This window comes from Papio anubis, chromosome 4 (genome assembly GCF_008728515.1).
Source record: "Papio anubis isolate 15944 chromosome 4, Panubis1.0, whole genome shotgun sequence".
Taxonomy (NCBI): Eukaryota; Metazoa; Chordata; class Mammalia; order Primates; family Cercopithecidae; genus Papio; species Papio anubis.
The window spans coordinates 7,741,576-7,760,321 of NC_044979.1; the positions used below are offsets into that span (position 1 = coordinate 7,741,576).

Here is an 18,746-nt window from a genome sequence, read left to right on the forward strand (position 1 = left end):
TTCCCTGTAGGATTGGAGCTTTAAATCTAAACTGGTATTAGTTTAGAACAGGAAGTGCTAGAAAAGCCTTTACGTTGTGCTCTTATGGGCAAGTTAAGAAAGCAGGGCAATTTAAAGATACTGATAGAATTCACTGCAAAGTGTCGTGCTTACTTGGTTTGTGTCTTACCTATAGTAGAGTTGAGTCTTCCTCTTCCCCATTTCTCTTCTTGTTGTGCTTACATGTTTGCAGAAGGACTCTTCATGGACGTTTGAAAGTGAAATTGGTGTTTTAGCAAGATACATAATCCCACCCTTTGCAGAATTGAGAGTTGAATGTTAATAACTGCCTGATGGCATAGTACATCATTTGTGAATGGGTATGCAAATGTGGGCTTTTACAGTTAATACAGTTTTATGAGATGAAATGCTTTTCTAAGACTCCTATGTCTTAGATATAAGTATGTCTGGCTATTTTGCTAGCTTTATTTTTATTTTATTTTTTATTTTTTGAGACGGAGTCTCACTCTGTCACCCAGGCTGCAGTGCATTGGCGCAATCTCGGCTCACTGCAGCTTCAACCTTCCAGCCTCAAGGATCCTCTCGCCTCAGCCTCCCGAGTAGCTGGGACTATGGATGTGTGCCACCATGCCCTGGCTATTTTTTTATTTTTTTGTAGAGATAAGGTCTCACTTGTTGCCTAGGCTGGTCTCAAAGTCCTGGACTCAAGTGATCCACCCACCTCTGCCTCCCAGAGTTCCGGAATTACAGGCATGAGCCGCTGCACCTGTATTTTGCTGGCTTTAGAATCTCAGTCACATTTGGCATTTGTTTGAAAGAGAACAGTTGGGCCAGGCCCCCAAAGATTGAATCACTGCAACTGTTGGTTGAAGAGGACGGTTTGTGAGTGTTATGTGTTACTCAACTAGGTGTTCATTAAGCATTTGAATAAATGGTCTACTTAGTACCAGTCACAAAAGCTAGGACAGTTAATAATCCTTGCCCTCAAGAAGCTTCGATCTAGTTGAGGAGCCACAGGAACCTTTCCCTGCTACTGAGAATAATAATTGTTGGTGCTTTTGAAGCATTTACTGTTATGGGGTACAATATTAATGCACATGTATTAGTAGCCTTTAAACTCAGGTAGGTACAGTTGTTACATCTATTTTGCAGATAAGGAAACTGAAGTACAAAAAGTTTATGTGACTTGCCCAATGTCAAACTGTTGTTAAGTGACAAAGCCAGTGTTTGAACTCAAGCAGTGGTTCCAGAGCAGGCAGTCTTTAACCAGCTACGACACGATTGTTATTTAAATACAGTTGGGATAAGTGCTTGAGAGAAATAATGAAAGGCAGGGCTAACTTGAGCATCAGGTGGGGATGGGGGTGGTGGGAGAATTGTCTTTAAAGGAAAGGCAGTGTGGCTTACTGAGTGAATGAGAAGGGTGAGGTGTGAGTAAGAGAGGTGTGAGAGAGGCCCAGATTCATGTGTTTGCCAACTGTCCATCAAGAACAGCTTTGTCTGCTCTGTGAAAAGTTTTAGACTTTTCTCTAGAAACTGGGAAGTGACTGAAGGGTTTTAAGCAACAAATAAGATGATAATCTATACCAGGGGCTTGCAGACTCGTTCTGTAAAAGGCCAGATAGTAAATATCTCAAGCTTTGCAGGCCATGTAGCCTCTGTTGCAGCTATGCCTTTGTAGGACGGAAGCAGCTGCAGACAATACATTGACGAGTGGGTGTGGCTGTGTGCCAGTAAAACTTTATTTATGGATATAACACTTAAACTTCATCTGATTTTCAGTATCATGAAATACTGTTTCTTTTTCCAACCACTTAAAGATGAAAAAACCATTTTTAGCTCATAGACTGTACAAAACCAAAACAGGCTGTAGGCCAAATTTGGCCCCTGGTCTGAAGTGTGCTGATCCTGGCTTCCATCCCTCCTGCTATTCTGTGAAGTGGGTGGGGGTGGTAAGAGAGTAGAAATGGGAAGACCAGCCAAGGCGCAGAGTAGATGAGATGAAGAGGACACACGTCGGAGATTTCCTTAGAGGGAGAATGGACAAGATCAATGTGGGAGCTGTGAAGTAGCCTTCAGATTTCTCATGCAAGTGCCTGAGTAGGTCATGTTGCCATTGGCTAAGATCAGAAATGATGGAACAGGAGCAAGTTTAAGGGGCGGACTAGGTTCATTTACCCACCTGCCAGATGCACACGCTTGCCTTGCTTTCTGGCCACAGAGGCCCTAGCAACCACCCACACGGGGCACAGTTCCCATGGTCCAGAAGACAGGTGGCTGTGCCTACAACTAGGGTTCTGAGGGTTTGCTGCCCCTGGGTCCTTGTGTCACCCAAGGATTTGACCAAGCATACCCTCACACCGCAGGATTATTGCCCCAGAGACAAAAGAGGTTGCTGGACCCAGTTGGCCCCACACACTCACGCTGCCCACTCAGGCAGGCAGTGTCTTACTACAAGGATGTTTGTCATTCCTGCTTGCGGGGAGGGGGAGTTGGGCTCTTTCTCTAGATCTTTTCATTCTGCATAACAGTGCTACAAAAATGTGTGAATATGTTTTATAATAATAAATTGCTTTCTTACTCTAACCATGTTTCTGTATGAGCAGTGTCCTAAAATATTGAGCTGTACACAAAATGAGCCTACCTTCCGTTTTTTTTAGACTTCTGTGGAAGTATTTCTGGAGCACAAATTTAGGGAGCTAAATTTATACAAATAATATGATCCTTTTCCCTTAAACAAGGGTACAGAGCAGCATTGTCCAATGGAAACATAATCTGGCCTGGTGCAGTGGCTCACGCCTAAAATCCCAGCACTTTGGGACCCGAGGTGGGAAGATCTCTTGAGCTCAGGAGCTCCAGAACAGCGTGGGCAACACGGCAAAACCCTGTCTGTACAAAAGTGGGAGGCTGAGGTCTCAAAAAAAAAAAAAAAAAAAAAAAACCAAAAAAACTAATGTAATTTTAGATTTTTCCAGTAGCCATATTAAGTAAAAAGAAATAGGTGAAATTAATATACTTAATTTAGCTCAGTATGTCCAAAATGTTACTTCAACATGTGGTGGATATTGTTGATATTTGTATATTTTGTCATACTTACACTGTGAGGCATCTCAATCAGAACTGAGCACATTTCAGGTACTTACTGTCCATGTATGGCTACTGACTGCCATGTATATTGGGCAGCCCAGATACTGTGAGGAGTGAATTGGTGTTGATAATGAGGTCAGTGCAGATTTTAAGAACTTTTGAAGAAATTATCTTTCTAAAACATGAATGGTTTTAACCATTCAGGCTGACAGATGAGTATACTCTATTTCATATCTCATTTTCCTCATACTCTGTTATTACTAGTTTTGATCATTCTTAAATTTCATGTTCTTTTTTTTTTTTTTTTTTTTTTTGAGACGGAGTCTCGCTCCTTCGCCCAGGCTGGAGTGCAGTGGCCGGATCTCAGCTCACTGCAAGCTCCGCCTCCCGGGTTCACGCCATTCTCCTGCCTCAGCCTCCCGAGTAGCTGGGACTACAGGCGCCCGCCACCTCGCCCGGCTAGTTTTTTGTATTTTTAGTGGAGACGGGGTTTCACCATGTTAGCCCATGTTGGGATGGTCTCGATCTCCTGACCTCATGATCCACCGTCTTGTTACCTCCCAGTGCGGGATTACAGGCTTGAGCCACCGGGCCTGGCCAAATTTCATGTTCTTTAATATCTTAAGAATTAGAGAATTTTTGTCTTTGCTTTTCTCTAGCTCTTTCCCACCCTCACCTGTGTCCCGGATCTTCTCTCCAGATTGGCCACAATTCTAGGAAAACTCATTCTTCATTGTTGTTAAACATTTAATTTCCTGCAGTTTATCAGGGCTATTATTACTGCCTTCCACCTCAGCTTTATCTTTAAACCATCCTTTAGAGATGAATATCCTATTTTTAAAGTCTTCAGGGAAACAGTTTTATGGCCTTTCTGGTTAGCACTTTATTTTCCTTTAGTTTAGTAATCCTATTAATAAAATTCTTCATTTATGAAACTTAGTCCTTCATGTTATATAATTAAACATATTTCTTATTTTCCTCAGTGGCATATATCTGGTAGCGTTATAATTGGCAATAGGATTACCTGTAAGTATTTGAAAGGGTAATTTTATGAACTAGTTTTACTTTTTCTGCCTTGTCTTTGTCATAATAGTAATAATTGCAGTTTAATTTTTTCCTTTTTTAAAAATCTCCCAGCATCTGTTTTTAAAGTTGGGGAAGAGGTGTGAGAAAAAACAACATGATGTCAACCCTGCTTAGCTCACAGGAACAAGCGAGATAATTCATGTGAGAATGTCCTGTAAACTCTAACAGTGTCTCACTTTTTAGGTTCTGTTCAATAATTAAGATGTGTATGTTCTGCATCACACACTGTCATCCGACTGTATATGACGTTCATGTGGGGATTGGTATTCCCACTAGAATCGTAAACACTTTTTCAAAACACTTCCTTAGTGACACTAATATATATATATGTGTGTGTAATATACATAGACACACGCCGCAACACAGCACATATCACCCCTCCTTCTCGAAAAAGCAACAACCACCAATCCTACCATAGGGGGATCTACACATTTCTTACTAGAGTGGGTGCATACGATTGTTAAGCATATGATTGGCATTGTATGTCATATAAGGAACACATAGAAACCTTTATGCGGTTCATTATTATTCCAGCCTTTTAACAATGGTGATTCAGGTTTCATTCCATTTATAACCCAGGTGAGTCTGCAGTCTTTTTCTGCCTTTTACAAACCAAGTCTGCTTTTCTGGTGTCTGTTCTATTGTTAGTCCCCAACGAGGCACTCTCCTGATATTCCTGTGCTTGCCCTGGGACTGTCTTGAGCCTGCAGAATGCAGCAAAGATGGTGATGTGCCAGTTCCATGCTTTAAGCCCTAAGAAGTTGGCAGCTTCTGCTTTTGTGTTCTTGGGAGCCTCAAGTGACATGCAGTGGATGTTAGGAGGAGACACAAAGAAAGGGAGAATGCCCCGCCTTCCCAGCTGTGTAGCACCACCAGCCCACCAGATAAAGGCAGCCCAAAGAGTAAACTAAAAGTGAGCCCAGCTTTGACTGTAGAACCATGAGCACATGAAATGGGTGGTGTCAGTCAGTCAGCTGTGGGGTGGTTCGTACAACAGCTGTGGGTAACTGTGAAACAGTAATTTTCTGCTTTAGGGGCATATGTATGTGTTTGTTATTTTTGTTGTGTTATTTTGAGGCTTTAGTTGAAATAAACTGTATGTCATCTTTCAGGTTAATTTATTAGATATAATTCTGAAAATACTTTTTTTATCCTAAGCAGATTATTTCTGCCTAGGAGCAGTTACTAATAGTAATACTAATATTAATAATAATGAGATTTGCTGAGCACTTACTACATGCCAGATGTTTGTTAGATATTTTCATTTAATCCTCACAAAGCACCTTATAGGATAGGTGCTATTATTACGTCCATTTACAGATAAGAAAAAGCACTCAGGAAAACTGCCCAAAGTCACATAGCTAATAACTACCATCTCATACTGTTTAGTAAAAAGTAGTAAATGGGCTGGGCATGGTGACACACACCTGTAATCCCAGTGCTTTGAGAGACCAAGGTTGGAGAATCATTTGAGACCAGCAGTTTTGAATACAGTGAGCTATGATCCTGCCACTGTACTCCAGCCTGGGCAACAGATCGAAACCCTGTCAAAAAAAAAAAAAAAAAAAAAAAAAGTAAATGCATTATCTTTTTTTTAAAAAAAAAACAAAACTCTTTTTTTCCTAAATCAAGTTTATTGAGGTGTAATTTGCATATTGTAAAATACCCATTTTAAGTGTAGAGTTGGATGAGTTTTGACAGATTTATGCACCTGTGTAACCTCCGCCTTTATCAAAATATGAAACATTCCATCATCCCCACAAGTTCCCTCATGTCCCTCACACCCTACCCTGGCTCCCCGGGAAGCACTGATCTGCTCTCAATCATTCTGGGTTAGTTTCTTACCCTAAAATTTCACATAAATTGAATCATACAATATATACTCATTTTTGTATGTCAGTTAGCATAATGTTTTTGAGATTGATCCATGGTGTTGCATGTATAATTTCTTTTTATTGCAGAGTAGTGTTCTGTTGAGTGGATATACCTTAATTTGTTTATCTGATCACCTATTGGTGGATATTTGGGCTATCCCAGTATTTCACTATTAAGAATAAAGCTATTATGAGCATTTTGAGTAAATGTCTTTGTGGACACACAGTCATTTCTCTTTGGTAAATACCTAGGAGTGGGATTGCTGTGTCACATATGTATTAAGTGTATACTTCAGGAGAAATTACCAAACTGTTTTTCCAAAACATTTTGACCATTTTATGCTTCCACTAGCAGCAGATGAGAGCTTTGGTTGCTCTGCCCATCCTCCCTGATACTTGGTATTGGCGGCCTTTCTAACTTTCTGGCCATTCTCAGATAGTAGGTTGTGGTTTTATTTGAATTTTCCCACTAAGAATGTTGAACATCTTTTCATATACCTACTGGAAATTTGGATATTTTGGTTTGTGAAGTGTCTGTTCAAGTCTTTTGCCTAGATTATCAGGTTCTTCTTACTGAATTATATATTCTGAATAAAAGTCCTTTTTCAGATGTATATATAATGTTTTCTCCTAGTGTGACTTTTTTGTTGTTCCTATGTTTCAGAGAACAGAAGAAGTTTGTAAGTTTGATGAAACTCGGTTCATCGTTTTTTTTGGTTTTTTGTTTATTTGTATCGTGTCAGGAATCTGTCTACCTGAAGATCATAAAGTTGTTTTTTTTTTGTTTTCACCTTTAAGCTCTATTGGACTTGAGATAAAGTTTTTTTGTTTTTGTTTTTGTTTTTTGTTTCCATGTTTTCTTCTAGAATTTTTCTAGTTTTAGCTTTTATGTTTAGGTCTCTGATCCATTTCTAGTTAGTTTTTATGTATGAGGTAAGGGTGAAGATTAAAAGAAGAAAAAAACAAAAAAACTTGAGGTCCCACACCTGTAAAAAGAAAGGAAAAATAAAATTTTAAACTTTGAGAAAATTTCTTCTTTTTCATGTAGCATTCAACAGGTTTTGGCAACTCTGCAGTCATCTACATCCACAGTCAGGCTGTAGAACAATCCATCAATCCAGAAAGCGTCCTGTGCCTGTTTCTAGTTAGCCCTTTGTGTTTTCTGTCCTATGGTTTTGTCTTTATCAGAATGCCCAATAAATGGAACCATATATTATGCAGCTTTTTGCGTCTGGCTACTTAGCACAACACATTTGAGATTTATTCATGTGTACACATACCATTATTTAATTCCTTTGTATTGCTTAGTAGGACAGTTGACCCTTACAACACAGTTTGAACTGCATAGGTCTACTTATAGGCAGGGTGTTTTTTTTCCTCAACCAAATGCAGATGGAAAATATAGTATTCCATGGATGCACATCCCACATGTATGGAGGGCCGACTTTTCACATATGCAGTTTCTACAGGGTGAAAAGCAGGGCTTCATCACACTCGGATTTTGGTATACTCGACCATCCTGGAACCAGTCCCCCTTGTATACCAAGGGATGCCTGTATCCCTTTGGGTGAATTTTTTCCCCCCACTTAAATTGCATGTTTTATTTCCCCCAATCCCAGCGATAGCACAGAAGCCCCAACATATCCAACCCAAACTGGTTTCGAGTAGGTTAAGGTTATAGGGACTCTTGTCAGAACGTTGATATAAAGGACTCCCAAGCGCCGGGCACAAATGTGTCAGCAAACAGATGGAAGTAAACAGTGCACTGGCCCTAATGCTTCATGAGTCAGTTTGATTTTGCAATGCAGTTTGCATCCTTGAAACTGCCAGTCTGGAGGAAGACAGGGTAGCGTGAGGGAGTGAAGTTGAAATTGCCTCCTATTAGCTCATCCTTTCAACATTAAATAGACCAAGAGAGAAATGATTCCAACATTTCACCACATATATTTCTTATGCAGTCTAAGCTGGGAATGCCATTTAAATGGGTCACTGCAAAATGCAGCAATTTAATTTTTCTGCAATCAAAATAAGCCAGTATGATCTCACTTCATATAACTTTTGAAGGTTTACAGCAGTTAAAGTATTTTTACTTCTATATATGAAGGTTAAAAATTATTTTTTTTTTCATAAAGTACAAGAGCAACCAATTTCACCATCAATTAGAAGTAAAAACTGGGATTCTTTTTTAAATTAGTCCAAAGTGGCATTTAGGAACTTAGTTATAGGCTGCTGCGCTGACACCACAACAAACCAAAGTGTAGCATTGGGTCTGGTTTTGTGTCGGTTGTCTTTTCAATAACCAGTGCTCATGGATAAAGTTCTGGAAATGTTCCAGTTGTAAGGCAGGGATCTGTTTGGATTCCACCATGGGTATGTTCCTTGGGTTGGATGCTGGAGGGTGAGGCACATTTTGCCGGACCTATGTCAACTACCTAGTAATCATCAAGGTCAAAAAATTCATTGTCTCCTCCTTGGTATTCCATTCCCTGGAAGTCTACTCCGTACCGCAGGATACCTCCAATTCCACCAGATCCTTTCACAAACCAAGACCCTTCTTGCGTTTTATCTGTGACAATTTCCAATGTCGCTCCACATTTTTTATAGTTGTTAGCAAACCATTCCAACAGGGGCGTGCTCTTGATAAGTTCATGTTCCTGTCCAGTCTCTTTGTCTGTGAAATGAGATTTATCCTTTTCTTGGTCTGGAGTTAGAGAATTTTCTCTTCTGTGCCTTGGCAGTGAAGAACATAACATCATTATATCCAGATTTTCATAGACCATTAGAATTTCTACAGCTCCCATTTCCAAAGCCTTTAGTGTATCTTCAACCCCAAAACAGTACTTGGGCGTGTCCTGGGTGATTTCATCAAAGTATCGTTCTATTGATTTCTTCTCTTGAATGAATTTCACTTTGGAGAGGACTTCAGTAGATAACTCAGTAGCTTGGTTGAATCTGTTTTCACCACCGTAGGATATAACAACTAATTTTAAAACTTTCTATTGTAACCTCTGATCAAACACACCAGATTGACTTAGTTCAAAGTCAGCGGATCCAACTAAAACTAGACCAGCCACATTCACTTTGTCCCCAGAAATAAACAGCTGCACAGCAGTCTCCGCTTTCTGAACATAGTTATGTCGCTTTTCCATTTTTAAACGGGCAAAACGCAAGCCTAACTATCCTCCTCTACTGTGTTTCTTTGGGAGATCCACAGTGAATTTGTGCAGGACTTCTCTTAATGTTTCCTTGGAGTGTGCCAAAAAGTGCACACTTCCATCTATTACAACGAATCCAAACTTGGCTATAGTCTGAAAGTAGTGCTGTAAGAGCCCCAGCATGGAATTTGTTGTCACACAAATACAATGACGTATTAATTTTGTTTGAAAGATTCAAAGTCAATGTTGACTGTCTTTTTTTTCCTTTCCTTCTTCCGTTACAGTTGTTCCACAGTAAACAACCAGACCATCTGGAGGTACTTTGTTATACAGTTTGAGCCTTTGTTGTATAGATGTAATGGCTCCCAGGACTCAATGGTGGTTTACTCCTGCCATTAATTAATGTTAGATGCATTTCCAAACTCATCTGCTAACATTGTTGCCACTGGTGAAATCTGGTCTTTGGGAGGAATGATCAATGATATCATGCTGGTGCCATTGCTGCAGGCCGCCTCCAAGCTCTTTTTTTTTTTTTTTTGAGACGGTTGTGTTGCCCAGGCTGGAGTGCAGTGGCATGATCTCACCTCACTGCCACATCCGCCTCCCGGGTTCAGGAGATTCTTCTGCCTCAGCCTCCAGAGTAGCTGAGGCTACAGGTGCGTGCCACCACGCCCAGCTAATTTTTGTATTTTTAGTAGAGATGGGGTTTCACCATATTGGCCAGATGGGTCTTGAACTCCTGACCTCAGGTGATCCGCAGGCCTCGGCCCCTGAAAGTGCTGGGATTGCAGGCGTGAGCCACCACGCCCAGCCCGCCTCTGAGCTCTTAATGAGCTTCTTGATCTTCCATATCTCCACCTTCCTGTCCACAGCATTGGGGTCGTCCACCATCTTCTCATCTCCTCCTCCCTAAGGGCCCAGTCCTGGGCAGCAGCAGCTGGTAGGACGCCGGCTCCCTCTCACCAGGCAGCTGCATATGTTGCAGTGCGCTCACATGGTGCCCGTGATATCACTTCTTCCGCCGGGGACAGAGTGCAAGGCTGTGGGGTGGGTTTAACATAATTTAGGACATTTGGTTTGTTTCAACTTCAGGGCAATTATTAGTAAAGCCCGTATAAACATGCAAATACAGGTTTTTGTATTGACCATAAATTTTCGTTTGTCTTCCATAAATACCTAGGAATGAGATTGCTGAGTCATATGGTAAGTGTAGGTTAAGCTTTTCAGAAGCTGCTGAACTTGCCAAATTGCACTATTTTGCATTCCCACAGGCAGTGGGTGAGCGTATAGGTTGATCCACGTCCTAGCAAGCACTGGGATGGCCAGTATTTTTTATTTTAGCCATTTTAATTAGGTGTGTAGATCTCATTGTAATTTTTAATTTACATTTCCCTAATGGATAATGATGTTAAAAGCATCTTTAATATGCTTTGCCACTTGCATATTTTCTTTGTTAAAGTGTTCAGATCTTTTGCTCAGTTTCTTCATTGGATTGTTTCTTGTTGTTGAGTCGTGAGGGTTAGGCATACTCTGCTTGTGGGTCCTTTGCACATATTTTCTCCCAGTCTGTGGCCTGTCTTTTCATTCCCTTAACAAGGCTCTTAGTAGAGTTTTTAATTTTGATCAAGTCCAAGATGTTATTTTTTTCTTTTATGGATTGTACTTTGAATTTTATACCTAAGAATCTTCACCCAACTCAAGTTTGCAAAGATTTTTTTCCAATGCTTCTCCTAGAAGTTTCATAGCTTTTACATTTAGGTCTATGATCTTTTTGATTTTGGAAACAGGGTCTTGTTCCGTCACCCAGACTGGAGTGCAGTGGCACAATCACAGCTTGCTGCAGCCTCAACCTGGCAGGCTCAAATGATCCTTCCACGTCATCCTCCTTGGTAGCTGGTACCACAGGAGCACACCACCTCACCTGGCTCATTTTTTGATTTTCTGTAGAGGTGAGATTTCGCTATGTTACCCAGGCAGGTCTTGAATCCTGGGCTCAAGCAATATGATCAATTTTGGATCCTATACATTTTTATAGGATACAAGCCGAGCTTCTCTCTCTTCTGTTTTTATTTTAAAATTTTTTTGTAGAGGCTGGTCTTGCTGTGTTGCCCAGGCTTGTCTCAAACTCCTGACCTCAAGCTGTCTTCTCACCTCGGCTCCAAAGTGTGGGGATTACAGCCATGAGCTACTGCCGCAGCCTCTTTTATTTTTTCTGATATTGACATCCAGTTGTTTCAGCACCATTTGTTGGAAAAGACCGTTCTTTGTTGAAAATCAATTGATCATACATATGTATGGATCTATTTTGGGAGTGTGCATTTTCTTCCATTAATCTGTGTTTGTCCTTAGGCCAGTACCACACTGTCTTAATTACTTTAGACTCCTAGTAAGTCTTGAAATCAGATACATACTTTGTTTCTTCTTAAGATTTTTTTATTTTTTTCTAAGAGATTAATTTTTCCCTTTTTTTTGTTGGTTTGTAATAAGTACCTATATTGAAGTGGACTAAAAAAAGTCCAGTTTTTATTTCTAGTCTATTTTTCAGAATCGCATTCTCATCTTCCTAGTGTTTCATCTTCTCATATCACTCTTCTGACTGGAAAACCCCTAGTGGCTTTTGAAAGAAAATCTTAAGCATGTTTTTTTAAAGACATTTTCAGGCCAGGCACAGTGGTTTCGCACCCATAATCTCAGCACTTTGGGAGGACAGAATGGATGGACTGCTTGAGCCCAGGTGTTCAAGACCAGCATGGCAGCATGGTGAGACCCTATCTCTACAAAAAAAAACTCAGTGGGCCTGATAGGGACACCCCTGTAGTCCCAGCTACTTGGGAGGCTAAGACAAGAGGATACCTTCAGCCCAGAAGTTGGAGGCTGCAGTGAGCTCTGATTGCACTGCTGCACTCCAGCCTGGGCAACCGAGGGAGACCCTGTCTCCAAACAAAAGACATTTCTAAGGTGGAGGAGGGTAATATTTGATTTTCACAATTAGTAGTACCTTTCTCCCTGTTGAGACTACAGGTTCCTTTTAGGTTTCAATCAGGTATTTTATACTGACTCTTCCACAATTACACGTGGAGTAGGACTTAAGTTGGTGTTTGTGGATTCAAGGTGTTGATCATAATTTGGGAAAAGCTTGATTGACTATGGGATTGTGGTACAGAATTGAATAACTGTTTACTGAATATGTATGTGATGGGTACCAGGTACTGTGCTTTATATCTGTGATTTCATTTAATCATTATGATGCAGAGAGATTTTGCGGCCCAGAGCGCTTAACTTCAATGTCTTGACACAGTTAGGATTCACACCACGATCTTGAGTTTAAATCCTAAACCTTTATCCACTGTCTTCTTTCTTTTCTTTTCCCCTCCCTCCCTCCCTCCCTCTCTCCCTCTCTTCCTTCCTTCATTCCTTCCCTCTCTCCCTCCCTTTTCACTCTTGTCGCCCAGGCTGGAGTGCAGTGGCACAATCTCGGCTCACTGCAACCTCCACCTCCCAGGTTCAAGTGATTCTTGTGCCTCAGCCTCTCCAGTAGTTGGGATTACAGGCTCGTGCCACTACGCCCAGCTAATTTTTTGTATTTTTAGTAGAGACGGGGTTTCGCCAGCTGGCCTCAAACTCCTGAGCTCAGGCAATCCGCCCACCTTGGCCTCCCAAAGTGCTAGGATTATAGGCGTGAGCCACTGTGTCTGGCCTATTGTGTTTATTTTTAATGTGTTTCTCCCCATTAGAATTTATATACTGAGGAAGGGGTTTCTGTCTATTCACCAATGTATTCCCATGCTTAGAATTGTGCCTCGTACTTAGTAGCTGTTTAACAGATAGATACTTGAGTAAATGAATGAATTAATCTGTAGTCAGAGCTTTGAAAACTTGGGATTCAGAATGGAATGGAATGGAATATTGCCATGCTTGGAACTGTAAAAATACAGCTGTTAGGAGGTAGAACTGAGAGAAGGGACAATTGGAGAGTTAATCTTCTTGTTCTACAAAAGGGATTCTGTTTGTAACTGATGAAACTAGGTAGAGGTTTAAGTAAATGTATAACCAAGCTGGAGGGAAGAAACCTAATAGCTGTTCTGCGGGAATGTCATCATTTAGTCAGTAGGGAGGTAGACATCCAGAAGTCACAGCTTGCCTCTTGCCTCTGGCCAGTAACTTTTCAATTGTATCTTTTTAAGAGAGGGTCTCACTCTGTCACCCAGCCTGGAGTGCAGCCTCGACCTCCCAGCCTCAGGTGGTCCTCCCAAGTACCTGGGAGCATAGGCGTGCACTACCATGCGCTGCTAATTTTTTCATTTTTTTTTTATAGAGATGGGGGGGTCTCACTGTGTTGCCCAGGCTGGTCTTGAATTCCTAGGCCCAAGCAATCTGCCAGCCTCAGCCCAGCCTCCAAAATTGCTGAGATTACAATTACTGTATCCATTCAATTCAGTGGTATTCACTGAGTTCTATTCTGCAGGTTTCATTGATGTTTGATTTCTTTCATTGATGTTTCTCCTAAAGTTGGAGAGCTGCTTCTCTTCCTTAATTGCCTCCAGTACTTGAACCTCTATTTACCTGACCTTTTCCTTGAAGGCTCCTCAAGCCAGGACCTACACACCTTTTGTCAGGGGTGTTATTAGAGTTCTATAGGGCGCACAGGTGTATCCCCATGGGCACATTTAATTTAGGGTGAGTAAAATGGAGCTGTAAGTGGCTGAGATCGTTTTCTGTAAGGTGCATTCATCTTCATGGTCGAGTGTGTGGCACCCGACGACTGCAGCTTCCAGCAAGAGTTCCCTGTAACGCTGAGAGCAAAGGGGAGCCTAATCAATATGCCCCCTTGGATTTTTAAATCTATTTAAATATTTCAGAGATACCATTATAACAAGCCACATGGAATGAGGTAAACCAAAAATGTGTTTATAAGGAGGAAGGTTCAGAGGAGACGAGGAGGGAGTGTGGGATCTAGAGAACAAGGGGGTAGAACAACTTTTGTGGAAGGGGAGGGTGGCTAACTCTTCCTCCAGTGAAAACGTCAGACTGTGTAAGGCAGACAGGGCTACGTGCCCAGCTCAGGGGCTCCAGTCACTGTGTTTGATGCGTATGCACCAAGGCTAGGACACTGGGTGAGTAGAGGATAGCAGCAATTGGGACATTGAGAGTGCCTTCCTCATAGCTCAGAAGTCATAGCATATCCTCAGTGCCTGGCCCATAGTAGGTGTCCTTTAAGTGATTATGAACTGAGTTGCTGGTAGGAGCTGGAGGATTAGGGAACACCCTGGAGACGATAGGTGATAATAGATGAACTTGTTGAATGAGGGGAGTGGCTCCTAAACATCAGAACTGCACAACTGAATCACCTAGGGGGCTTGTTCATACTTCCATTCTGGAGTTGCCCATCCAGTAGGTTTGAATGGGGCTCAATAATTTCTTACAGGTTACCATGTAGTAGTAAGCTGCTGGGCCCACACTTTGAGAAAGAATTACTACTGTTGGAGGCAAGGAAGAAGCCACTTGGGATTCTAAAGCAATGGGATGTGGAGGGATAGACCTTAGCTTGCTAAGGGTCACCAACCCACATGGTTTTGGAATTTTCTGTAGCTGAGCTCAACAGGTTTACAAAGGCAATTGATTAGATTAAGATCATAGAGGTTTGTGGCCGGGTGTCGTGGCTCATGCCTGTAATTCCAGCACTTTGGGAGGCTGAGGCGGGCAGAACATGAGGCCAGGAGATCGAGACCATCCTGGCTAACACGGTGAAACCCCGTCTCTACTAAAAATACAAAAAAAAAAAAAATTAGCTGGGTGTGGTGGCGGGTGCCTGTAGTCTCAGCTACTTGGGAGGCTGAGGCAGGCGAATGGTGTGAACCTGGGAGGCGGAGCTTGCAGTAAGCCAAGATTGCGCCACTGCACTCCAGCCTTGGTGACAGAGCGAGACTCCATCTCAAAAAAATAAAAAATCAGGTTCGTTAAAGGGCCCTATAGAAGGGAAATTGGAGACTTCTTAGAACAGCGCAGTGGACGATTTGTCTTGGGGCTTATACTGTATAGGGAAGAAAGAAACCTGGTGGAGATTGGAGATTCAAGGTCATAGTTTAGTATATTTCTAACATTTTTGTCTGCAGCCACCTTAGTAAGAAACACATTTTACACTGTGACCCAGTAATAAATGTGTGTATAACTGAGATAGAAGGTTCATAACACCTTTCTTGTTTGTAGTCCATGCTGGCATTCCTATTTCTTAAAAAAATAGTGTGGGTCATGGCACAGTGTATTGACTTCATGACTAGTTAGGCCACACCACTGATTTGAAAACATTGCTTGTAGAGATGTTTTGGATTAGATGATGAGAATCAGAAAGGGAGACCACTGGGGAATACATGGTCCTGTGTATTGATTGATAGGTGGGAGGAAGGGCAGATGCCAGAGGAACAGCAGTCTGGGTGGTGACCAGGCACTTCTTGGTATGCTCAGGAGCTGGGTTGCTGAAGTGGCATGGAGAGGATTACTGGTGCAAAGGCCAGTGGGCTTTCAGGCTAAGCTGTTAGCTTGTGTCCATGGTCATCAAAGCCCCTTAAAGTTATGTTATGAATTTGAGGAGATGAAAGCAGCCCTGGAATGGGTTGTGTCCTAGATACATTACATTGGTTCTAATGGACTCCCCTTTCTGCAGAATGCCTTGATAGACTAGTTAATAGATTGAAAATCTGGTCTTCCCCATCATATCCCAATGAACAAGCAATGTATAAACTGTTTGGGAAAATGCTGGGCTTGTAGGGAGTCGGTGGGAGGGGGGACAGACCGTGGCTGGAGGGCAGTGGCACCCTCACGCACACAGCCTCAACCCTTGGACTCAAGCGATCCTCCTACATCACCTTCTTGAGTAACTGAGACTTCACCACACTCAGCTAATTTTTATATTTTTTTGTAGAGATACGGTTTTACCATGTTGTTCAGACTGGTCTCAAACTCTTGGGGTCAAACAGTCCACCCGCCTCGGCCTCCCAAAGTGTTGGGATTACAGGCATGAGCCACCACACCTGGCTAAAAAGTTATTTTTTAGGAGAATAATCATGATAACAAAGTCAATATTAATCTGAAAACTTAAAATAATTCTGTAAACAGTGCCTGTTTTGCAATAATCACGAGGTATAAGGTTGAGTCAACACCCCTGAAAGTACATACAGCTTCTGTAGTGAAAATACCAGGTGAAAAATTCACTGTACCATTTTATCATTGGAAAAAAAATAATATGATGCTATTCCCCGATAAACGCTCAGAATAATTTTTTAAAATAATTTTTATTTTTAAAAATTAAGGTGGGTTTTGGTTTGGAGGAAGAATATTTGACAGTTAATTGTGGGAATTGAGATACTGCCTTTTAAAGCATTTGTAGTAATTTATGTCATTAAATGAGTGGTTTGTGTTTGAGGATAAACACGTGTCTGAGTATGGGCTACTTTTCCATTTATTTGGGATCACTCCTATGTAGTTTTCATGTAACATTTTTCCAAAGAGTTGATCTGGAGTGTGAGATTATCTTCAGCACAGAACAGTGTTTCCAGACCTGAATTTGCTAAGGACAAAAGCCAAAGTAAATATATGAAGTTATTGAGAGAAAAATGTTAAAGACGATCACAGTAGAGATCACAAATGCCTTTTTATGGCTGCAAGCAGACTACATGAAAATCCTAACCAAAAGATGTGAACTACGTCTCCAGAAGACACTCCTTAAAGCCAGAAATTATAACTAGAACTGAGAACACTTGAAAATGAGCGATGGGGTTTATTTATGAAGATTCATTAGCATTTAATGCTGACTTGTCAAGATTTCAACACTAATTATCTAATAATAGCACTTTCAATGGAAATGGCAGAAAACAGCATGTTAGCAAACATAACCTTCCTATCCCTTCTCTCCCTAGCAGGAGAGCCCCAGGGAGGAGAGACCCAAGGGAAACGTCATTTTTCTTCAGTGCCACTTCTGCTAATGAACAATACCTTTCTCCCAGGGCCAGTCTGATTGAGAATCCAGTTTTCACCCTGGAGAAATAAGTTTTAAATTCTGGTATCCCAATTTACTATTCATGAAAACAACAGTTGGCTGTCAACCTGCGATGTGATTTTGGTTAGACTACATTGTCTGTTACCAGAATGATTACTTAGTTTTCAACCGAAATGTTAATTTAGCCTGTCAAATAGTATATGCCCATTGTGATACAAATGAAGAGCTCTTCTCTCACTACATGTTTGCACTTGATCTCATGCTGTCTTGCTTAATGTGTGTAACTCTCTTTTCTGTTCAAATGTGGCTTCCTAAATTTCACGGGAAACTCCTGAGACTCTTCTCCCCATCCCTTCACTCCCGCAAGTCAGGTTGTTGAGACTTGACCAGTGCCAATTCAGAGGACTGTCTGATCCAGGGGCTCCCAGTTGCCCAGTGCTTAGGGAGCTTATCCCATGTATCATACTTAGCTCCTCTTTCACTGTTTTTAGTCCAGTTCTACTACACAAAATGTTGCAAAGGTCTTTTAAATTCTATTATTTCCTTTTTTCTTTGTAACTCTTGCCCATATCTTTAGGGAGAAAATGATCTGCTTTCTTTCCTTTCCATTTGTAAGCAAAACAAAAACCCCACAAACCCTTATCGTACCCACATAAGGGTATAAAAAGCCCACCAGAGTCCTTAGAAGTACCCTGCAAAAGCTCTTAAGAAGTTTTTTGGCTTCTTTCTTTCTAATTAAGTTTCATTTCTTTAAGCAGTAGCATTCGGTGTAAATAACAATTTTTTTACTCCTAATTTTTCAGTTTCAGTAACGTAAGAGAGGAGTTTTCCCCTTGCTGTTTTTATTACCTGAAGTAGTTCTGCTATATTTTGAGTTAAATTCTCCTTTACAGGCTAGCATATATAACATGGTTTCTTTTCAACACAATTCAATTTAAATTTGTGGAATTCTTGAACTATTGTATTCCTATATCACAGGCAGGCCTGTGATTGGGTACCAATAAATACTAGTTGAATTGTTTCTTAATTTCTGATGAACTGTGTTTTCTACTTCATTTGTATAAAATTGAGATCTTTTGTAGTATCTGAATGGCTAAGAGTGACATTTGGAGGTCTACGCTTTAATTTCATTCATTTGTTCAGAAATCTCAATGTTTATAGTGTGTCAGCTGGCCCTGTGCTGGCTTCAGTAGAGTGTTCACTAAATGAAGATAATTTCAAATAACTTAATAAAGCAGTAGCTATGAGAATGACTTTTAAGGCATGGGTACTACCTTAGGGTGGTCTTGAAGGTTTCTCTGTGGAACTAACATTTGAGCTCAGATCAGAATGACAAAGATGAGTCATATATTCAGAGATGGGGGGATGGGCGTTGCTAGAATAAAGGGGCCAAGGCGGGCAGAAACTCCAGGAGCAGAAGGGATGTGACTGGAGCCTCAGGACGGGTTGTTGGGGGCTGTTGGCAGAAAAGGTCAGAGTGGTAGCCAGATCAGGGATGGCCTGGTATTTGTGGGCCATGGTTTGAAGTTGGGAATTGATTCTAATTGCAAT

General features: G+C 41.2%; 1 protein-coding gene and 1 pseudogene across 2 annotated transcripts in view; one reads left to right on the forward strand and one right to left on the reverse strand.

Annotated features, from left to right (window-relative positions):
- The window catches only part of RHEB (Ras homolog, mTORC1 binding), a 52,648-nt gene that overhangs the window by 8,751 nt on the left and 25,151 nt on the right, over positions 1–18,746 (forward strand). The gene's annotated exons all lie outside the window — the stretch shown is intronic.
- On the reverse strand, positions 8,480–9,720 carry LOC101005121 (annotated as a pseudogene).